A 22,073-nucleotide genomic window follows, 5' to 3' on the forward strand; every position below is an offset into this window, starting at 1 on the left:
AATAGACCTGCTAAATTTCAGAGGGAAGGTCCCAACTTGTCAGTCATTAGAACAGACGTCGCTGAAGATCCAGATGCCCTAATTGGATTTCTTCTAGTATTCTTTCTAATTAATTTTGAGTTTGTTTTTTTTTCTTAATCATCTGGTTATTTCTATAAACATGGTTCTGTCATCTTCATATAAGGCTCCTAAACGAATAGCTTATGTTATTTACCTCTTAAAAAAAACCTGAGGGCTCTTTTTCTCTTTTCCCTCCCTGATGGAGACAGTTGACTCCTGTTCTTTAGTGCTTTTTGTTTTAATGAAATCAAGCCTTAGGATGTTGTAGGCTTCAGTTCCTGAAGAGCTGGCTGCCAGCTGTAATACTTTGCACACACTTTATGTTGACTTTCACCTTGAGGTCTACCCAGGTCCATTATGGAGATATGAGCTTGAGTGGAATGTCATTTGCCTAGTATGTCTACATTGTTGGATAACGTGAAATACACCCTATGCCTCAGTTTTCTTACAAGTACCCATATTTTTCTTCTGGGCTGGGGCAAAGACCCATATGAAGGGAGCTGCAACTTCATGTTCTCCCTCCTGTTTCCTCCCCTCCCCTGAATCTCTGCATCCCTTCAGGGGCATACACTTAATGTGGATATTTTCATTTTTATCTTAAAGTCTAAGAGGCCAGTCCTGCCAAATACCCGTTGGATGATGTTTCTAGCTTCTGTTTAAATTACTGTCTTGGAATCCTTTATTATCTCTTAATAAATAACTGTTAACACAAGAACCAGTGAGCTACAATACTAAAAATATCCTTGATCTGTCCGACCAAGCATATATGTATCTGACATTTCTTTTCTGTTGCTATTGACTCTTCTGTAGAAATGATTTGATGCCTGCCTTTTTAGCTGACTATATTTTGGGTATTCTGTATAAGCTTTACACATTTTACATTAGCCAGATGTTAGATAGTGGGTGTAAGTACTTGAAAACAGTCATTTCTCTTGCCTGTGACAAGTTCAGGAAGAGCCTCCCAAAATTTATAACTTGATACCTGGCAGCCTGTTGGTAGACATGACTGTTGTCCTTCCTTCTTTCTATAGTTTGGAGATTGTATAATTAAAAAAAAATACCCAACCTATTTTATAATTATTGGAGGATGAATACTACTTCAGAGTTTTTAGTTTAATTGAAGAATATGTTTTTAAAAACAGTAAAGGATATGGACTTGAAAAGATCTGTCCACCAGAAGGACATGGGTGCTCATTTTCTGATTTTCTTGGCGTGCACGTTTTGATGTAGAATCAAATTAGCAATAAAAACGTTAAATTTACTTCCTGGAAACCCATTCTGCAAATGTTTGGAGTCTGCCTGTTTCCATCCAGTTATGTGTTAATGATAGTGTGGCTGAAACATTCCAAGCATTCATATGCCTAGTCTCCCTTTCTAATATTTGCTGCTTTGCTCAGGTTTTTTGCCTTATTGCTGTTGCTTTGTTGTGGTCAATTCACTCAGAATAATAGCAAAGACATTTGCTTTGTTTTTTCCTATAAAGAGAGTTATTTTAGAGATATAGTTTAGCAGAGATAAGAGCTATTTATGTCCTAAGCTATTGATTTTTAATTAATGTTGCCTGGGCTCACACATGTTGGCAGAATTGCTAACAGCTTGTGGCATTTTTTAATTCACATCTTCTTTTTGGTATTTTGACAATGTCATTCATATCTCATGAAAAAGTACCTCAGTCAGGTTAAATGTGTTAAAACACCGAGCAAAAAAGGAGAGAATGGAACATAGGGCTGCCTGGAAACCATGATCTGTTGCCAAAGTATTTAAACAATTTAGTGTTTTGGTTTTCTTGCTCCAAGCTGCTTCTCAAATCCCTTGCTAATTAATCCAGTTAATTCTTTGTAGACTAACTGTATGCAGGGCTTTTGCTTGTGCTTCTATCATTGAGAACCCTGTTTTGTTTTTGAGGCTAACCTAAAGACCTAAAGCCCTGTTAGGAAGGTTGTCGTAGTAAAGTGAGTGTTAGCAGATGTGAATTCAGGGTTTTGGGTCTCTTCTTAAAAAGAATGTTTGTGTATGTAACTTTTTACTTCTGCAGCTTGTATCTTGAATCGCTAAGAGCAATATTAATACTTGCATAACTTCACAGTCCAAATGGTCTCTTTCAGCAGGGAACTAGGCCACTATGGGATAGTGGTGATACTATTAATATAGAACACTTGGATCATGTTGTTTTTTAAAGAAAAACAATATACTAAACAAAATTAATGCCTTGAAAATCTTTTAAGTCTAAAGACACGATCAGATAACAGCAACATTATTAATGAGTCATGGATGCTTGAAGGCATCCATGGAACCCAGATATAGTTTCAGAGATGACCTTCAGGAAGTAAAAATTTTCTTGTTGCACACTAATAAAGAGCACTGCAAGCATCAAAGATGCCACGGAGTCAGCTGTAGGAAAAGCAGAAGGGGAGCTGTGAGGAAGCATGTCTTGATGGACCGAAGGAAGGTTTGAGGCAAAATAAGTGCAAAGATAATAATTAGGTAATCTTAAGCTATGTTTAAGAGCATAAATCAGCAGAGAGACTCTAAGGTCTGTGTACCATTGTTTTAGTGATGAGAGGAAAATGAATGAAGGTATTTTTGGTAGGATGGGGTAAGGAAGAGGTCTGGGTGAAAGATTCATTTTTTGTAATGAATAAGAAATTACCAAAATACAAACTAAGGTTTGGGTTGCCCAGCTTCCTGAGTTTGAAGTAGCATGGAAGAAAAACAAAGCAATTTGATTGCTATCTGTGGCAAAGTTGCTTGGTTATCCTTCATTTATTACCAAAGTTGGGGCAGAATGGCTTGAATAATGATTTCAGAGATGTTAGGGCTGGAAGGGACCTAGAAGATCAAGTCCAGCCCCCTGCCCCAGGAGCGGGAAGTCAGCTAGGGTAAAAGGATCCCAGCAAGATAAATATCCAAACATTTCTTGAAAGAGTCCAGAGTAGGTGCCTGCACCACTTCTGGAGGGAGTCTGTTCCAGGTCTTGGGGGCTCGGACAGTAAAGAAATTTCTTCTTATGTCCAGCCTGAAATGGTCTTGGAGGAGTTTATAACCATCGCTCCTTGTTTTACCTTGGAGCGCTCTGGTGAACAAATGTTCTCCCAGATCCTGATGTATACCCCTTATGTACTTATATGATGATGTTTTTGTGGTGTTCTGGTTCTTTCATCAAAGTGGTTCCAATCGCTTCATAAGCCTTTAAGTATCAATTCCCCCAGATAACAGTGTGCGCTTTACACATGGACTGAACCCAAGTGAGGTTTGTTAGACTAGGTCACATGGTAAGAAAAATAGTTGGAAAGATTCATTGCAAGCTTTTGGGTACAAACAGAGTTCTTCAGGCAGAGGAAGCACCTGCAGTTGGTTTGTGCTCTTCCCGGGTGTGATCGGTCAGAAGCCAGAGGTTGGCATGCAAGAATGCCAGTCACTGAAAATTCAGTGACTGAAAATGACTGGCATTCTTTCATACTGGCCTCTGGCTTCTATCCTATCACATCCAGGAAGAGCACAAGACAACTGCAAACATTCCATCTGCCTGAAGAAGGGTATTTTATACCCAAAAGCTTGCAAAGAAGAATTTACCAACTGTTTTGGTTGGTCTAATAACATATATTTGATTTACCCAAAGAACCTTGTCTGCCTACGTCCTTAGACGAACACAGGTACAACCAGTGCCCCTATACTAATGTGGTATTCTGAACAGACCAGGCTAATTAACTCTGTTGAGAAAGGGGGTATATTAACCTAAGCAGAGTAAAGTGCTAAGGTGCTTGCACTCCTTCCAGATTTGAGCTATCTTGGGTATCTCTGCATGGCATTGCATTGCACCTTAGGCTGTACAAAGACATTCAGTCTTCCCTAGGAGAGTTTCTGCCCTTAGGAGAGCAGCAGGAGAATCCACAATTGTAGAGAGATTCAAGATTCTTTTCCCCAGAGGAAAAAAGGCCACTTCAGAAGGAAAATAACCTGGGAACAGCCAGGGTTAAATTACTCCCAGGAGAGTTTCTTCTGGGAGAGTGAATGCCTGTACATGTTCTTTTCTGGGATAAGCCATAGAATAGCTGTCCAGCATCCTACAGTGCTAGTATTTCTCAGGAACTTAAATTTTAAGATGCCTTTGTTGAATTTCCTTTTTTTTGTACATTCAACCATGATATGAGTTGCTGAACTCATGAATTTGAGGGGATGGTAAACACAGGAGGGCAGATGGGAAACAGAAGTGTAGCATGACCAGTGATCTGCAAGTAATTTGGACTTTGAATATTTGTAAATATAAAGCCTTATACTTAATGGTGAGAACATAAACAGCATGAATGTAAAAGAGGTGGGACATAAAAAGTCAGCCACAGGATCAAATTAAGGAATGCTTTTTGGGTTGGGGAGGCAGGGGAAGGCAGTAGCTGAAATGCTCTTGACAGAAAAAAGCCTATAGTAGCAAACTGAAATATATAATGGCACACATGTCATTTATGTGATGGTATTTCCTTTTGGTCACCTCAGCTGCAGTCAGTCTATTTTGTGGGGGGTATCCCTAACACTTCAAACAGCTCCATACCATAGACCTCTTTCCCCCCCCAGCCCGAAAAAAAAAAAAAAGTGCTCTGTCCCCATATCTGTAGGTACAACTTGGCTAATTCTGATGTTTTTAAAGTAGGTTTGCACTACTTTTATCAGGTTTGACTAAAAATAAATGTTGAGTTCAAGTTGGTTAAGAAGACCATTTTTACATAGTTATTAGAAATAGTAATAGTGTGGTATACTATATTGTTACTATTATTAATAATATACTGTAGTAATTATAAATGAACAGTTGATTTTTAAGGGTTTGGATTTGATTGGTAGTGGTGGTTAACTATTTAGTAATAATCTGCATAAGTTATAGACAAGCAAATGTACTATTTTATATGTTGTAGCAAGACTTTTAGTAACTTAACATGGCATGTCCTTGGACAAGGAGCAACTAGCTATGGAATAGCTTGCTTTGGCTGTATGTTACCATGAATCGCACAGCATTCTAAAAACATCTTAAATGCACTTATGGTTTTGCTTTAAAAAAACAGTTGAGATCAATGCTTCTTCTACAGAAGGTAAATGAAGATGAGCTGACAACTTCTTGTGCTTACAGTATATAGTAAGATGATTTTTGCCCAGTTGGGTTGAACAGCATCAAGCTGCTTTCTTCTTTTTTCAAAAAGAAAACTAATCAAGCTGAGAGTGTTGGCTAAATATGTGCTATGCTACCTTATTTAGAAAGTCTTGCTATAATACAGTGCCAGTTATAGCATAAAGCTATCTTTTGTTAACTCTGGCTGAAAGCATAATATATACAAGATAGGGCAATAATACAAATGTAAACAGACCCAATGTTCTCGTTCCTGTTTGATACTGCCCCGTTGGTGAACTTTTACCCCAAAGACATATCATGCTAAGTAGCTGAGCTCTTCCTTATTTTCTATTTAGTTAATCGCAGTAGTGAGTATAAAAAGATGAGGTGTATTCTTCGAAGTGGGAAATTTTTCAGTCCTAAGACTTAAATATTTTTCATGAGAGACTCAGTTTCATAATGGAGTCAGATGTGTTGACTGGGGAACTCTTCCTGGGACAGTATTCTGAATACTTTTCTAATTTTACATTTTGCCTTCCCTTTTTGCTTAATGTTGTCTATCAATCCTAACTTGTAGGATTATTATGACAGCTCAACAATACCTCTTCTGTTTTGAGGCTTATCCTTAAAGTGTATGTTATCTCTGTAGCTCAAATTAATGATATTTTCCTTTTTGTATTTCATTGCATTTGATAAGCAAATGGGGCAACATTAGTATGAACTTCTGTGTGTTGGGAAATGTCATTTGATTCAAAGGCTAACCAAAAGACTAAATAAAATACTGAGGATACAAGTTACAAGAAGTGAGATAAATCAGAAAAATAATAATGTTATTTAAAAAAATGATATTTAATATTTTAAGTATTAGTAGTCAGCAGCTGAATTAGAAAGGTAGTGCTCTCTTAGAACCGTCTGATACCATCGACTTATTCAGTAGCATTTGCTGTTTTAGATAAAAGTCTCCAAAGATGCATAAATTATTATAAAGAGTAATATTGTGGCCAGGATTTCTTGAGTGGTGTCTCCAGTGGGATGATGTATCTGAATGTGGTTGTCTTCTGCAGATTATTATGTATAAATGGATCAAATTCCATGTATTACAGAGAAACTATATTGTATTTATTACCAACTGCATTCCAGCAGACACTTAATTTATCTCAAGTGGCGTGCTGTGAAAACCGTGAATTTTTGGTTTTGCAGCAGCCCTTGTGCTTTAAGAACAAAACTGTTCTTTCACATGTTCTAGTAATCTCAATTTAATTTTTTATATGAGGACTGATAATGGTTAAAGTGAATTTTGTTCTGTTACTTCTGCCTTGCAAAGGAACGTACTCTGTGCAGTTTACTGAAAAGTGACTCCTCAGGTCTCTGCATTTTTGTCAGGTTGTTTTTCTGCTAAAAGGGCTTTTCCTCTGCCAGACTGTTTGTTGCATGCATTGATAGCTTGATTCAGGGGTAATCTCTTCAAAGTAACTAAAGTAGTTTTGTTTTATCACAAACAAGATCTTTCATTTTTGTTTCAAATTCGACAAAACAAAGCAGTTGGTTGATGTTAAATGAGAAGGATGTGTGGTTTTCTGATTGAGGCAGGGCACTGGGGCAAAAGATGTAGGTTCAGTTCACAGTTTCACCATGACTCTCTGGGTGAATTTCATAGAGCAGTCTCTAAATGACTGATTTAACCAAAACCCCAAAGCATTCAGGACACTATTTTTCATTTGGCAAAAAGGGGCTATAAAGAGAACCGGAAGATGCAAAAAAACCTAAACGGAGAGGAAATATACAGTATCTCTTTTTCTTGCTTCTTGACAGCTTGAAGTAAATCTAGTAATATGCTAACCAAAACCAAAACATGGGAAAATTGTAATGGAGTCATTGTGCATGCTTATGTGCGCGCAAGTGCACATAATTCTCCCACTTGTTTATAGAATCATTTTTATTTTATAGAGTACATTGTATATTTTATAGTGCCTCTCCATTCAGAACGTTTGGTTCCTGTTGTGTATTGGATGTGCCACTTTTCTGCATTCAGCAAAGTAAATGTCTCAAATATATTAATGAGTATCACTATGGATGTAATTTGATTAACTGTGTACTTGAACATGGTTTTTACATTTGAGTATCAGCACTAGATTCTTTTGATAAGATGAAGAACCTGCACAAGCTATATCCCTTATGAACAGTGGAGGGGTTATACAGCTACGAAGACACAACCAACTATTATGAGTGCAAAGAAAGTAGAAAGTGGCTGGCTTGACATTTAAAGAAGGGACAGATGAGCTGGTTCAGCATCGTCACCTTTCTTTTATAATTCTGGTTCTACAGAATGAGTTCTGTTAAGTTTAATCTATGTAGAGGTTTGTATGGATAACATTTCTAAGCAAAGGTTCTTTCTACTCTGGACAAGGAGGCCAGGATTCTGATGCTCTCGCTATGTGCCTAGGCTTACACATTGCTCTGCCTAATCCTTGAGCAGATCAAAGTGAGCTGCTTAGGCATCTAGCATCCTCACAGAGTTCATGGAGAGACCCAAGAGATGCCTCAGAGCAATTCGGGTGTACATACCTAGGTGCTTTTATTCAGATAATGGAGCGTGGCATGTGCCTCCAAAGAGTGACTCAAATCCTGGCAAGGCTTAAAGTGGTTAACAGAATTGGAAATAATCTATCTGCTGCTTATCTCTTTGTTCACTTGAGTCAGAAAATCTAGTTTTTGAGAGAGCTAATGGATGCTGCATGGTGTGGCAGTTATCTATCTTTTCTCTAGTAGCTTATTTATTAGACTTTATAATGTTCTGGTATACTATCTTAATAAAAATGTTACTCTCTATATAACTATTTTCTACACTAAAGTACGTAGCCCTATAGTTCAGGAAGCTATTAATTTATAGCAGGGGTAGCAAACTTAATGAAGCCCTGTTGGTGAGATGAGCAGCACAGGGCTGGTCTGTGGGCTGGACTGGGCCCACAGGTTGGCCTCATGCACCAAATCCAGCATGGGGGCCGGTCTGGTGCAGGTACCATGTGCATCCTTTCTTGGATCTGCCCCTGCACACCATGTGCAGTGTGTGGCCCAGACTGGCTCTGCTTTGTGGGTTTGGTCCACAGGCTGTATCTGTGACATTCCTGGTTAGAATATTATGGTGCAGTGATTTACAGATAACAGCTCTCCACTGGTCAGAATTTCTTGGGTTTCTTTTTCTTTTCTTTTTTTTGAATGGAAGGTGAATCTGTAGATAATGCTAGTGTTACAGTGCATATTGCATCTGGAAATATTCAAGTTTCTGTGGATACAGCAGGCAGAGCTTCATAATGAATTACTGATTTAGTGTTTTATCAAAACAAAGTGGCATGGCGTTTCACAGTCGCCAAAACAAAGTTCTGAAAATAGTACTTCATACTTTTCTATTGGAAGGATGTAGCCATTCAAAAGAATTTCTGTTAGAGCTACTATACTAAGTGTAGTCTGCTCAGGTGAGGGGAATGTCTGGGTGAGAGGGAGTGCTCAAAGAAAGCAGCACATGTAAATTCTGAAATATTAAATATCTGTTTTCAGACTCTTCATCCATTGATATTGACAGTACAATGGTTAGCAGTTGTTTTAACGTTTTGGACTGTGCATCTCTTGGACTTTGGAAATCAATGTGCATTGTTGCTCATTAACAAAGAAGTTATTCTCCGCATGGCTTATACAATTGTATGAATGTTGGGAGTAATGTTTTTTTTAGTACAACACTTCAAGAGCTGCTGGTTGGCTAGGACACTTTTGTTCCAAGTTCTTTTTGAGTCAGTTCATATTAAACCTGAAATGTGACAACCTATGAATGTAACAATGAATATATTCCTACAATACAATACTTGTATGTATTTGAAGAAAGCCTAATAGCATGTCTAATTGAATTTACTATGCTTGATGAATTTTAGAAATGGCAGTTTTATTTTATGCCATCTATAAGAGAGATCCTGATTGTAAAATATGCCATAAAATATGGAAAATGTAATAAATTAGCAAGTCAAAATGGTTTTAAACCATTAAAACCAAAAGCAAAAAGTATAAACATTTTTTAAACTTTTTTAATTGTTAAAATTAAACACATTTTAATTGTTAAAATTTGACACACAGTTATTCTCATAAGGGCAAGCCCATTGAGGTAAGATGGAAAATATTTTACTTAGGAATTCCCTTAGCTTCTTTGTAATGTAGGTGATTGCTGTGAAAGTATGTATATGTGTATATATGTATTATTATATGAGGTTTAAAAAAAATAAAAGTACTTCTTAACCTGCCAAAGTACTTGTATGGAATAGGTTGGCTATAAACTTTGTATCAAATAGTTATTCTTTATTTTTGCTCTTAAAGGTTGGCTTGGAAAATTTGAATTGTCTACATGTTAAATCGTTGGCAGAAGTGGTACTCTTTAGAAAGTAGATATGGACACAAAACCCACTTAAAATGCATGTCTTGTAAATATAAAAGGTGGTGAGTGTTTCTTGTAAAAATGTCAAGGCCCAACTCCCTATGGGCTTTTTTGTGTGGGTTGAGACTTTGCATTCTGTAAATGTGAACCAAAGTGGTTTATATTACCACCTGCCTGTGTCCACTGTTGTCACACTAGAAGATTCACTAACCCTGTTTAGATTAATTTTGCTGCCTGTTGGATGCAGGTAATACTGTTGTATATTTTTTCCTCCTGTGACTTTTTTAGGAAAATCGGGTTTATCATGTAACTGCAGCCCTTTGAGGCACCAGCAGCCATGACCTGTCACATTTAAATGATAGCATGAAATATTGGTTAACTACTTCACCCAACATTGTCAGGACAAGGGAGGCTTTGCCAGCTGCTCTTGGACTGAATAGGCCGTCACCAGGCAACTTTGTTGTCTGGAAGTATAAATACAAAGAGCCAGGAGAGGAATGAACATCACTATTCATGGCCTGCACATTTAAAACACATCTCCATTAACTTTTATATACTGGTAAGAAGGTTGTAAGAAAATAGATTGGATAAACAGAAATTGGAAAGCTTCTGAAATATTTTTTTCCTCTCTGGAAATCATACTTCTGTTGAATATCTACATTAATTTTTAATGGTGGAGAAAACATGGAAATGTTTTTAAGATATATTTTTTCACATTTTCAAAACATGGCTTCCTTTTTCCTTTATGGAAGTTGTTTTGTGGGTTTCCTGAGTATTGAATTAAAAGATGTTCAACCTTTCTTGATTTTTGGCGCTAGTTTTTATTTCTAAAGAAGTTGATAGACTTGTGTAACAAAGGGCTGGGGGCAGGAGAGGAAGACCCTCTCAAATATACAACTCAACAAACAGCTGAATGTTTACACCCTCCCCCCAGGGGACTGTGGTGAAGTTTACACACTTGCTTGGCAAACAGTGACTGTGAAACTTAAGTGTGTTCCTTTAAGTTATCTGGGACACAATTATTGAATCTTTCAAGTCCATATTTTAATATTTACTTGGAGTGACCAGCTAATTTCTTTCATGCAATAGATTAGTGACTTTGAAAGACCTCAGTAAAAAAATGGTTGAAAATATTTTTGAAATGTTGCTTGAAAAATCTTTTTTACTTTGTCCTTTTTTTTTTTTTTTTTTTTTTTTTTTTTTTTTTTTTTTAGCCCTACTGTATTATCTTTTATTTGGGGCTGTGACTCCTTTTCTAGTTGTGAATTTAGTATTCAAACTGGGCTTTTATTTTAACTGCTCCAGGGCTGCAGATCCTCTACTACTACTTCTAGATAAAGAAGTTGGCCTTAAATTTCAAACTGAGCAGATGATGCCTGATCCCTTCTAAATTCCAATTTGTTTGCATTGGGCAGAGAACAAGTCTTCTACACTGAAACACATTTTTTTCAAAATGTTTTTTTATATGAGTGAAATAACAGAAGTTGAGAGAGAAAGGAAACCCACCTGTATTGCTTCACTTCAGGCAAGTATTGTTCACCTTTTTCCTGGATTGTGACTAGCACTGAAGATTTGATTTTTGCTGAACCTGGCACTACTCTTTAAGATGATCTGAAGTGACAAATAGCTCTTGAATGTGAGATTCATCACCATTACCATCAACAATGTATCATCTTTAATCCAGTGATAAAGCTATTCTCATAAATTAGTCATTTCAGTGCTTTTACCCACCACTGTCTTGACACTTTTTTTTTTTCTTCTTTTTAGCTGTTTGCACTTGACCTGCTCTTGGTGAAGTCTGTTGTCTTTGGGCTTTTGAGTGGGCAAGTAGTTCATTATGACCAATAGTCCTGATGCTGAAGAGCTACAGTTTTTGTTTACTTTTGATAATTTGTAGCCTGGAGGACATAAATTGGCATTAGGTGGATTAAAAATACCAAGCAGCCTGAAACTACTAAAAAAACGTTTTTTCTCTGAATAAAAGTTAATCAGAGCTTTCCTATTTTCTTATCAAGAGAGTTAGTTTTGTATGTTCTAGATTCTGTTCATAATATTTTAAGTATGCATGAGCAGGTACTCCCAGGTAGAAAATCTGCTCCTGATGCTAGAAGTGGTGCAGGTTCACCTTTTTAGGGTCTTCACATTAAAGTGTGCTGTGCATGGACTGGTTCATGTGTTGGAAAATTGATCTGAGAGATTTAGCTTTGTACCCAAAATCCTTCAATGTACTGAAAGTGAGGGGCAGCACTTGCGATACTGTTGTCTGTAACAGGTTTCTCTTTTGTCTGTCATTGTGAGAGAAGAGAATTTACAGTGAAAATGCTCTCTCCATTCAGTGGTCTCCGTGGTGGACCTTGGCTTTTCATAGTAATTGAAGGAAATAAGACATGACAGGTGAAAGTTCTTTAACTATCTTACCGTAACCTTGAATGATTTATATACTTGTTCCTGATAGTCTTCAATCAAAAACAAACTTTCTGCCAGTACAGAAGCCCTTCATTATTCTTGCCTTAGTCTAAGGATCCTGCAAAGATGCAGTGCATCAAGTCCTTTCAGTATCAGGCCCAGGCAAAAAGTGTAATCTACCTGCAGTGAATTGCTCCAATAACACTACTGTTGCAGTTCTTCTCTTGAGAAAAATTAAATTGATAGCTTCCTATTGCATTGTGCTTTCTCCAGCTTTGGTTTCTGTTGACATTTACTTAAAGTGAACTTATTGTAGTTCTAACAGCACCTGAAAACACCCTAAAAATGTAATACTTTAAAATATAAATGTGTTGATGTTTATATTGCTTCTATAATTTTATGTGTAAACAAGTCTGCCTTGAATCTTGCCAGATGCTCCAGTATGTTCTAGATGTAAATTATGGACACTAGGTTTTCTTTAGTGAGAACCTCATGAATTTGCGTTATGTACATCAGTGCATTCCTTAAAACTAACTGTTTTTGTAAATTTGTGGAAACGGAACAACTTTGATATCATATGAATAATGGCACAATAATTACTTTTTCAGCGCGCGCGCGCGCGCGCACACACACACACACACACACACACACACACACACACACACACACACGAAGTAGATTCATGATCATATTCCCTGATAAACCAATTTTAAGATTGTAAGATGTCATGACAAAGCTGCAACTTAAATTAGAACTTACCACAATTGGTTCTAAGCTAAAAAAAAAAAAAAAAAATGTACCTCAAAATCCTATTCTTCTGTCCAATAATATTAATTTCCAGGAATTGTTTGGAAGCTGCTGAAATTGTACAAATGTGCTTAATTCTGAATGTTTCCTTTGAATTCCCTGCATCTCAGTCCTTCTTCTCTGTCCTTTCTTATTATTTGTCTTCTCCATATTTCCCACTTTTGGATTGTTGTAGTTGACCATGTGCAACATAACTTCCTGTATGACTTGTAATCTTTTTATATGCTGTTTATAGATGAATTATTACGGTGGTGAAAAGCATTTTCAAGTCATCAGTAAGCTTTTTGGCACTTGCAGGGAAATAGTTTGTCTCCCAAACTTTTTTGGGGGAGGGGGGAAAGGGACCTCCCAACCCTCAGATTTTATTGCATGAATGTCAATGGACTCATTATTTGTCCAACAGCTGATGTACGTAGTACTTGTTGGTTCACTTAATTGGTAACTGTACTACATTCATAACAACTTGAACAACTAAAAACAATAGGTCAGTGTCTGCTGTTTATGCATAAATAGTCACATAGATGCAGATTATGTCTGAAGGGTAGAAAGTTAGTTTGAAGAGTTGTGGTACATGAATGGGTCTGTTGCTTGCTGTCCTCAGGTGGGTTGTGCTTTCATATCTTGAATCCTCCTGCACCCATGGATTAGAAGTTCTGGTAGTAAACATTTCTATAACTTCAGCTGTTTACTTTGAAAGGGTTGCATTATGGTGCTGAAAAAGTATTTATAGTTTATATCTTGTATTTCATAAAGCATGCTTTTACCGTTGGATTTTTTAAAGTTGTTAATTGTCTGTTACATTTTCTCTATGCCTTTTAATATTGTAAACGTTTTAAAAAATGCTTTTCTACATCTCACAGGGGTGTAGGTTGTAACCGTGTTGGTCTAAGGACATAGGCAGACAAGGTTCTTTGAGTGAATCTGATCTCTTTTATTAGACCAACTTGCATAGTTGGAAAACAGTTATTAAGCAAGCTTTGGGGTTCAAAAACCCTTCGTCAGGCTGAGGAAGTTTCAGCAGTTGGTGTGTGCTCTTCCTGGATAGAATGAAAAGTAAAGAAACCAGAGCCTGGTCTGGTATGCATACAAGACAGGTAGTCACTGAAAATGTAGATTGAGGAGTCAATGGGTGAGAGCCAGGCAGGGGGTGGGGAGAGAAGGCCTTCCCACATGGCAATGATTACTGTATTTTTGAGTTAGGATTTTGAGTGGACCTACATTTAATTAACACTTCTAAAATTTCTTGATTCTAACCCTGCATAAGCAGGACTAAGGCAATCCCCAAACCTCCCTTCAAATTACAGACATTGGAATGAATTTGCTGGCAACAGCATGGTATATCATGTAGACCCTGAAATTCTTTTATCTCAACCCCAACTGAACTGTGGTGAACAAAGTCTGAGGATTATCAGTGTTTCAGTCACTGAGAAATTTATACGTACCAAATGACTATCCTGGGCTCTTCAAAGGGGCCTAGGAAAAAAACAATCTAAGAAAGGCTTCAGCCAACGTACAAGTTCTGGTAGGCCTAGAAATCTCAATGTGTTCACAAACACAACTGTCACATGTCACTGAAAGCTTGGAAGGATAACTCAGACTTTTTTCTTACCTTCTTTTTTAAAGGGATCCCATTCAAAATCAATATTCAATTATATATTTTTTCTTTTGCTAAACACGCAAAGAACCTTGTCTGCCTATGTCCTTAGACCAACACGGCTACAATCTACAACCCTGTGAGAAGTAGAAAAGCATTTTTTTTAAACGTTTACAATATTAAAAGGCATCAAGAAAATGTAATAGACAATTAACAACTTTAAAAAAATCCAATGGTAAATGCATGCTTTATGAAATGGTGTAGTCCCACAGAAAAATGCCTGAGATCAGTTTCATCAGAGTTGATGGTCAAACATGTCCCACAGACAAAAAACAAGGGGAAAGTTAGTTTCCAAAACACCTTCTACCTGTAAGGTATCCTTACTTTTCTCATTTCATAGAAATTAGGGCTGGAAGGGACCTCACAAGATCAGTTTTCATTTATAGAAAGTAGAGTAAGATTTTAGCCAAGTTTTACTGGAGAAGCGCAATAAATTATTTACACAGACTCCAAAAAGCTGAGATATGCCTGAGGCTTCAAGTTCCTTGAATGCAAAATAATGGTATACAATGTTTACAACAGAACAGAGTCAGGTCACATTTCTTACTAAGCCTTTGTTAAAGCAAAGCATTTTCCTTAGTATGTACAACTTCAAGTAGTAATGCACACCTCTGTATCAGCCAAATGACCCAAGTCAAACATACTATACCTAAGTTATCTCTGAAAAAATAACTAAGGAAAATAAAGCTGCAGGTCATTAAAGATCCAAGCTACATATCTAAGAATGTTTAAATTAAGCAAACATTATACATTTTCCCTTAAAAATACTTGCATGCAAATAATAATAGGTTGTAAAATTAAATGCAGTGCTAATAGCTATTCTGAAAAATCAAACTTGAATGGGAAAGAATCTCGGCAACCATCAATCCTCTGGCCTATGGTGTATGTATAAGAGGTCTATGCGACCATCACACCAAGACCTTCAGCATGTAGACCAAGGCAATGGTATGGTGGAGTGGAGGCTGCCCAAGACCTACCATCCTGCCTTTAGACCATTGAGACAGAGTCCAAAGACCAGAGCGAGTCCAGACATTCAGTGCCTCAATGGGTGCAGAGCAACAGATTATTGCAGTTTAGTCATACCCAGCACCAGGGAATATATGAATGATGCAATTAAATGAAAGGCTGCATACCAATGTTAGAAGGTTCAGTTTCCACTACTGCACTAAGAAAGAAAGCTTATTGTACTCCCTGAATTTGTATTAAACTTTAAAAGCGTTTCCGCTTTATATAAAATTACATTTCCTACTAAACGTTTTGTTCAGAGTAGACTGCAACACACTCACCAGGAGATGCAGCTTTCACGGAAAGCAGCCACTAGTCACAGACGTTGATCTAGCCAAAATAAGACCTTTGGAGTTGCTATACACAACTATTTGCATGGATGCCCCATTCCAGGGAATAACAAGTAAGAAAACATTGCAGTGGTATTAACATACGTGTGTGCGCGTGCGCGCGCACACACACACACACACACACACACACACACACACACACACACACACACACACACACACCCCCTTCAAAAGAAAAGATTTCCTTCATCATGACTGTATCTTTATGAATGAATTAACAGTAAACACTAAATTGATATAAATCATCCCCCATGGAGTATTTACCTTATGATGTGCCATTGCGCTGTCTTGCCAAAAATACATGTATTTTTAATAATTGTTCTCTTATGTCAGTGGAATAACAAATTAATTACAAATATCATGTAAAGGATTAATACTTCATTTCAATTTTTTTTCTAATGGAACAAATCCTGTTACATTATCCATGAATGTAACACAAGGCATATCAAATGAAATACTAATGGTATTTCACTTATTTTATTTGTATCTTCATAAAGAAGGGACAATTGATGAACAATGAATATAATTACTGTCTACCCTCTCAGAACCTTGCTCAACAAAAGCTAAATGCAGAACTTTGAAATTAGCTGTAAACTATATAATTTCATTGTTCAATTTTATGGTGTTTAAATACACTACCTTCCCCTCCCCACAAGCCTAAATGTTAATCCATGCTGTAACCTAATTTAATTTTCCAGCTGATGGGATGGGAATATGCTACAAGGGCATATCACTGCAGTTATGCTGCCTTCCTATTCTCAGTTATTCCGGCATCAGTTCTATACTGGACTAAAATAATAAAATGAAGGCTTGTGGCTTTTTTAAATTGCACATGTTTAACTATTTATAAAAGACAATAATTCTTAAACTGGTCTACGTTTAAAATTATTTAAAAAAATAGAAAGTTGTGTACCATTTAAAGAGCTCTTCTATAGCAAGTCAGACAAAAAAAAAAAAAAGGTACACTGCGCAGTTGTTGTTTGGTCTCTCCTAACAAACAACAACTGCGCACCGGAATAAATGCACACACTATTGGAGAAGAGGTGGGGCTACAGCTAACCTTGGTATGCTGTGCTACTTTTTTTTTTTTTTTTTGCCTTGAAGGCAAAAGCAATTGCTCTGGACCAACTTGCCAATAGGCAGTGTGTCCTAAGTTTTCTTTCTCCCCTGACTATAGGTAGGATTCAGCAATGAGTACAGCAAGTTATGTTCCAAATATAACCCAGAGCAGATGTTGTAGACACCAGTAGAGGAAGTAGACCTTCATAGTTGATCTCATGGTCTCAGTATCCTTGGTTTCCTTTGTTTAGAGGGGATTGCTGTTGTGGGTACTGTGCCCGTGATGCATTGGGCCATGCCTATTTCAGTACTTCAATTCTATCGTCAAATTTGACATGCGAGGAAATGTTTAAAGTTTGCTTTGCAAGAGTTAGTTTGTAATGTTTTATCAAGAGGCCTTTTATTATGAATGATGTCAATTCAGATGTGTGGAATTTGGATAGGATTGCTTTGCAGTTGCATAGTTTCCAAGATCAGATTATTTTTATAAACAATTAGCTAAATATGCTAGATATGCTGGGAGGGAGGTTGGTTAAATAGATCCTTGCAGATTTATATAAAATGTCCCATATGGAAATAAAGAATTGGTTTGAGAGAGAGGCCAGTAAAGAATAAATCAGGATTGAAACCCTAAGTGATATGAAGTAGCTGAGTTAATCTCTAAATTTAGCATTGCCATGATTTCAGGGTATATTTTTGTCTAGATAAATGGAGATTTACTTAAATGAATGCCTTTAGAGGCTGCTTCCATAAATTTTGTTACCTGTGGTTGGGGTATTTGTTAGCATGTTTGTACAGCTTTCTCTAAGTACTCAAAATCAGTTGGTTGGGTATCGGAGCAGTGTATGCACTAACAATATGTTTAAGCACTCAAGCTGAAGTTTCTTTCAAATGGGAGTTGTAGAGATAGTGGATAATGGATAAAGTAATTAAAGTACAGATACAAGGGGTTGATGTGATGTATGCTTTTCCATTGTGTATTGTTCCATCTTTATTTGGAAAATGTTTAATAAATGTTCCCAGACCATTTAAAACTCAAAGCAATGGAGCTGACGCAAGCTTAAAGCATAGAGTACTTGTAAAAACATACAGACACGCAAGTGGATTGCTGCCAGACAGAATTTAAAGGCGGTTTTCTTAACTGCAGGGTGCCAGGTTTTGTACATGTGCCATGCTGGTACTGTTAGAGGGAAGTGTGTTCTGCAAAGCAGACTGTGTACAGAACCTGTATATTGCAATGTCTTTGTTAATAGACATCATGGCGATTTATTGTGCCTGATCCTGCAAGCTACTTAGCATTTCCTGCTGTATGCTTATTTCTACCTGTTTTCCTAAAAACTGGTGGACTCGCACTGGTCTCCAGGATCGGAATCATTATCGGTATGAGGCAGGAAAATCTCAGTATACTGCTCAAACCCAGTTTCATGTGAACAAAAACCTGGGTGAAATTTAAATGCCATTCAACTTCCAAGAGTTAGAAAATTAAATAAAAATAAATTTTATTTAGATTAACAAAACTCATTGTACTTTGTAAATATCCCAAATTCCACCCCCCCCCTTTTAGCAGTTCCTGGGGGACTTTGTTGCTTTTTGCAGACTAAAGTACAAGAATGTTTTAGCTTTTGTATGCAGGTTTTGCATTTGGGATGGAAGCACAGGAAATGGGTTGAGGGATGGGGATGTTACACCATATTGGGTGCAAGTTGTGTAGCTATAACATAACTTCTTCTAGGCTGTAACTGCAATTTATGATACAGGATAATGCAACCTATATAAAGAGTCTACATCGCAAAAGCTAAATCTGGAGTCAGCAGCCCTCCTGTTCAGTCCTGGCCAAACAACCATGTTAACTTCAGACTGCTCAGGTTCAGCAAACCATATGGTAATCCTCTCATTTCCACTCTAAGACGGTTTCAAAGACCTATTTCAAAGGACAAGGGTTTACACATTTCTTAACATATGAAAAAAGATAGAAAATTGATTGTCTGGGGATAAATAGGGATTAAAAGCTGTGTAGACCTGCCCAGAAGATGCAGCGCGTGCTATTTAATAGCAAATTTCTGTGTGCTGTAATTTGCTGATGCAAGTGGAAATTTAGGAAATAGGGTCCAAGTCAGAAGCTGCTCAGCTCCATAATTTTTGGATTTCAATAAGCTCTCTTCACTGTCAGTATTTGTGTAATACTTTCTTGCAGCATATATCTTGCTTCTTACCCAGCTCACTGAAGACACTATAGAGTTTCTGAAGATTACAGAATATAAACCCACAAAGTACCTGTATCACTGCTATACTGGATAGTTTTTAAGGCAAATAATTCAGAAGTACTCTGACATTTGTGTGTTAAAGGTCTTGATTATGCAACTTGTTTCTTCTTCATATTCTCTCACAAGAAAAGGACTTTTAACGGACTTCAGGAATAGTTTCTGAAGGCGGAATACTTTTTTGTTGCAGATGTATTTTAAATTTTGAAGCATAGGTAATATGTTTTAAATGTCACATCGGTGATGCTTGAATTTATATATAAAAAAAGGGGGGGTGAAAAGAGTATGTTGGAGGTTTTAGTGCAGTAGTTTCTGACACATGAGTGTTGAATAATTACTTATTATTTTATTGTGCATCTTTCATCTTCACTGATTTTGAATTAATATGCCAGATGGGTCATATTTGCAAGATCTTCCATTTTAAGTGACTTAAACTGTAATCTAAAATCCTAATGCTATTGATCTCCATTGGAAAACGTTATTACTGCCCATCCTGTGTTGTTGTAATCAATATGTTTTTCCTCTTTAAAGGGGTGGGCACATTATTAAATGTGTCATGTCTTTTGGTTTGGTTTATAATATTGCCCCCTAAAGTGGCTTTGTTGGCCAACAGGCAATAATCTTGCATCTTCATCTGTAAAAGGCACACACAAGTACTGTTCATTATCAATATATGAAATCTTGTTTTCCAAAATCCTCATTTGTTCCCAATGGAGGCGGGAAAAATATTAAACCGAATAATCTGCCTAGCAGCGTGACCAAAAGCTAAGCTGATATTTTGCATGACTTGAATTCTGTGTCCATGCTGGTTGGGTTCAGTGCTGAATAGGGTTTGGAAAAGTTCTTCTCAACCACTCAGAGCCAATTCTGGATTTAGTTTGATACATGGATTCAAACTCCCTCTTTGCACTGCAGAACGCAGAACAGCACTACCATGGTGAAACCACAGGAAACCATGTCTCATTCAAATCAGGCACATCTGCAACAAAACAGATTTTTGCCCTCTTGAGACACTAAGCTGATGGACGTTTAAAAAGTTGCATATAAACTCCCCAAGTCACTTGTACTTTGCAAAGGTCTAAGGCTATTTCCAACTACTTCTGAAAGGGAAAACAAAATTTTTGGGAGGAGAGAAAAACCTACGTTTCTGTAAAAGTCAAATGAAGGTACTCCTCACTTAACGTCGTCCCGATTTTAATGTTGTTTCGTTATTACATCGCTGATCTATTAGAGAACATACCCATTTAAAGTCATGCAGTGTTTGGTTATTTGGCTGCCGCCTGCTAGTAGGTAACTACTGTGACGTAATTGGATTTGCTTAACACTGTTTTGCTTTAAGTTGCATTTTTCAAAAATGTAACTACGATGTTAAGCGAGGAGTAGCTGTATCAAGGTAAAGATTTTTGTGCTGGCCTCATCTACAGACATAATTAAGATCACTTAAAAAAATCCTTTGGTTGCTGTTTCTAAGATCTTGCTTACTCATCGTTTTTAGCTGTAAAAAAACTAAAATGAACCCACATCCCCTTCCCTTTTGTTTTTTCCATTACCACTTAATGAGGCTGACTTCTCAGAGGCGTACCTCCTCTTAGATATCAATGGACTGGGTAGAAAAAAGAAACTAGTCGAATTTTATTTGTCCCATGGCAAATGTATTGCATGAAAGTTACCAGCAAGTTTGCAACAGAAGCATGCTGTGTGGCACAGATGATTCCAGGGAGGGTGATTTATGATACTGAATAGCTTCCTCAGGGTGTATAAAAGGCTGTAGATGCTGAAGACTCTTGAATGATGGAGAGGTACTCTTTTTGAGTCCTTTGCAGCAGTGAGTCGCTAAGACTACATGAGTGATGTCACCAGTACACAAGCTTTAAGTCTGACTGGAACCTTGGGTTGGCTAGTAACTTTTTCTTTTACTATCTTGGGGCAAAATGTGGCTTGGGAATCCATGGGAAGTTAAGTTGAGGGCAAATACTGTTGGCTGTGTGGTCAATATATAAAATGTGGAAGTGCAATTGTACGCAGTACGAGAAATTTGGTTGTAACGTTGCTAATATTAAGCAATGTTTAACTTGATGGTAAAGAGATCTATATACTTAACAAGGTCCCTCATTTTAAATTATGATACTAAACCATGTAGTGTTCTTATGAGGATATGCCTTCCTGCATTCTGCTTTTTCTCAATACCTTGTGATATCTTGATATTGTATTCACTTGTATGGAACAGATCTGTAATGTCATAAGCTGCATTAAGACTTGGTTCTGCAAACACTACTGGAAGGTTGAGGGGAAGGGAAGGGAGGGCCAGCCTATATGGATAAAGCTATTCGTGCCAATGACTGGACCCTTAGCAGTGAATTAAACTTGCATGCAGATCTGAGAAGCTCTCCAAACTGGGGGCTTAACAGAAACATACCATCTTTATCTCTTTTTTCCCTTTTTGATGGATGATCTTTCTTTTGAATTTCATATAAATTCTGCTTGCCTATCAAGATTTGAAATCCATTTTAAGAGCAAAATATTAAAATCAACTAAACATAACCATGTGGCAGATCTAACCTCATAGATTGCTGTCACTGGTTCTTAAAAATATTCTCATTCTGTCTTTAATTATTTTTAAAAAGTGAGCATATCTTAATGACTATTTTGCATCTGTTAAAATTAAACCACTGGGAAACTAATTTATTATTAAAGTTTGCCAGTGAGAAATTTAGGGTGGGGGACTGGTTTTGAAAGCAAAAGTATATGGTGTATATGCCACAAAACAGTTCTCTGCCCCTCTAGCATTAGCTCCAGTGCAGTACAACAATAATTGAGCAGTAAAGATTGTTTACAAAACCTCCCTCCCTCCAGAACGATCAAATCTTGTGGAAACATTTTATAAAAAGTCAAGCATCTGGTAACAATGTATCCAACATGCCAAACTTCAAACAGTTGAAAAGGATCACGATTTTCTGCA

The 22,073-nt window shown here is 37.1% G+C and overlaps 1 protein-coding gene across 7 annotated transcripts in view; it reads left to right on the top strand.

Moving 5' to 3' along the window:
* Window positions 1–22,073, top strand: part of DENND1A (DENN domain containing 1A) — a 283,149-nt gene that overhangs the window by 37,664 nt on the left and 223,412 nt on the right. The window lies entirely within an intron of this gene.

The sequence above is a fragment of the Crocodylus siamensis genome, chromosome 11 (assembly GCF_052110815.1).
Source record: "Crocodylus siamensis isolate JL-2025a chromosome 11, ASM5211081v1, whole genome shotgun sequence".
In the NCBI taxonomy this organism is placed as follows: domain Eukaryota; kingdom Metazoa; phylum Chordata; order Crocodylia; family Crocodylidae; genus Crocodylus; species Crocodylus siamensis.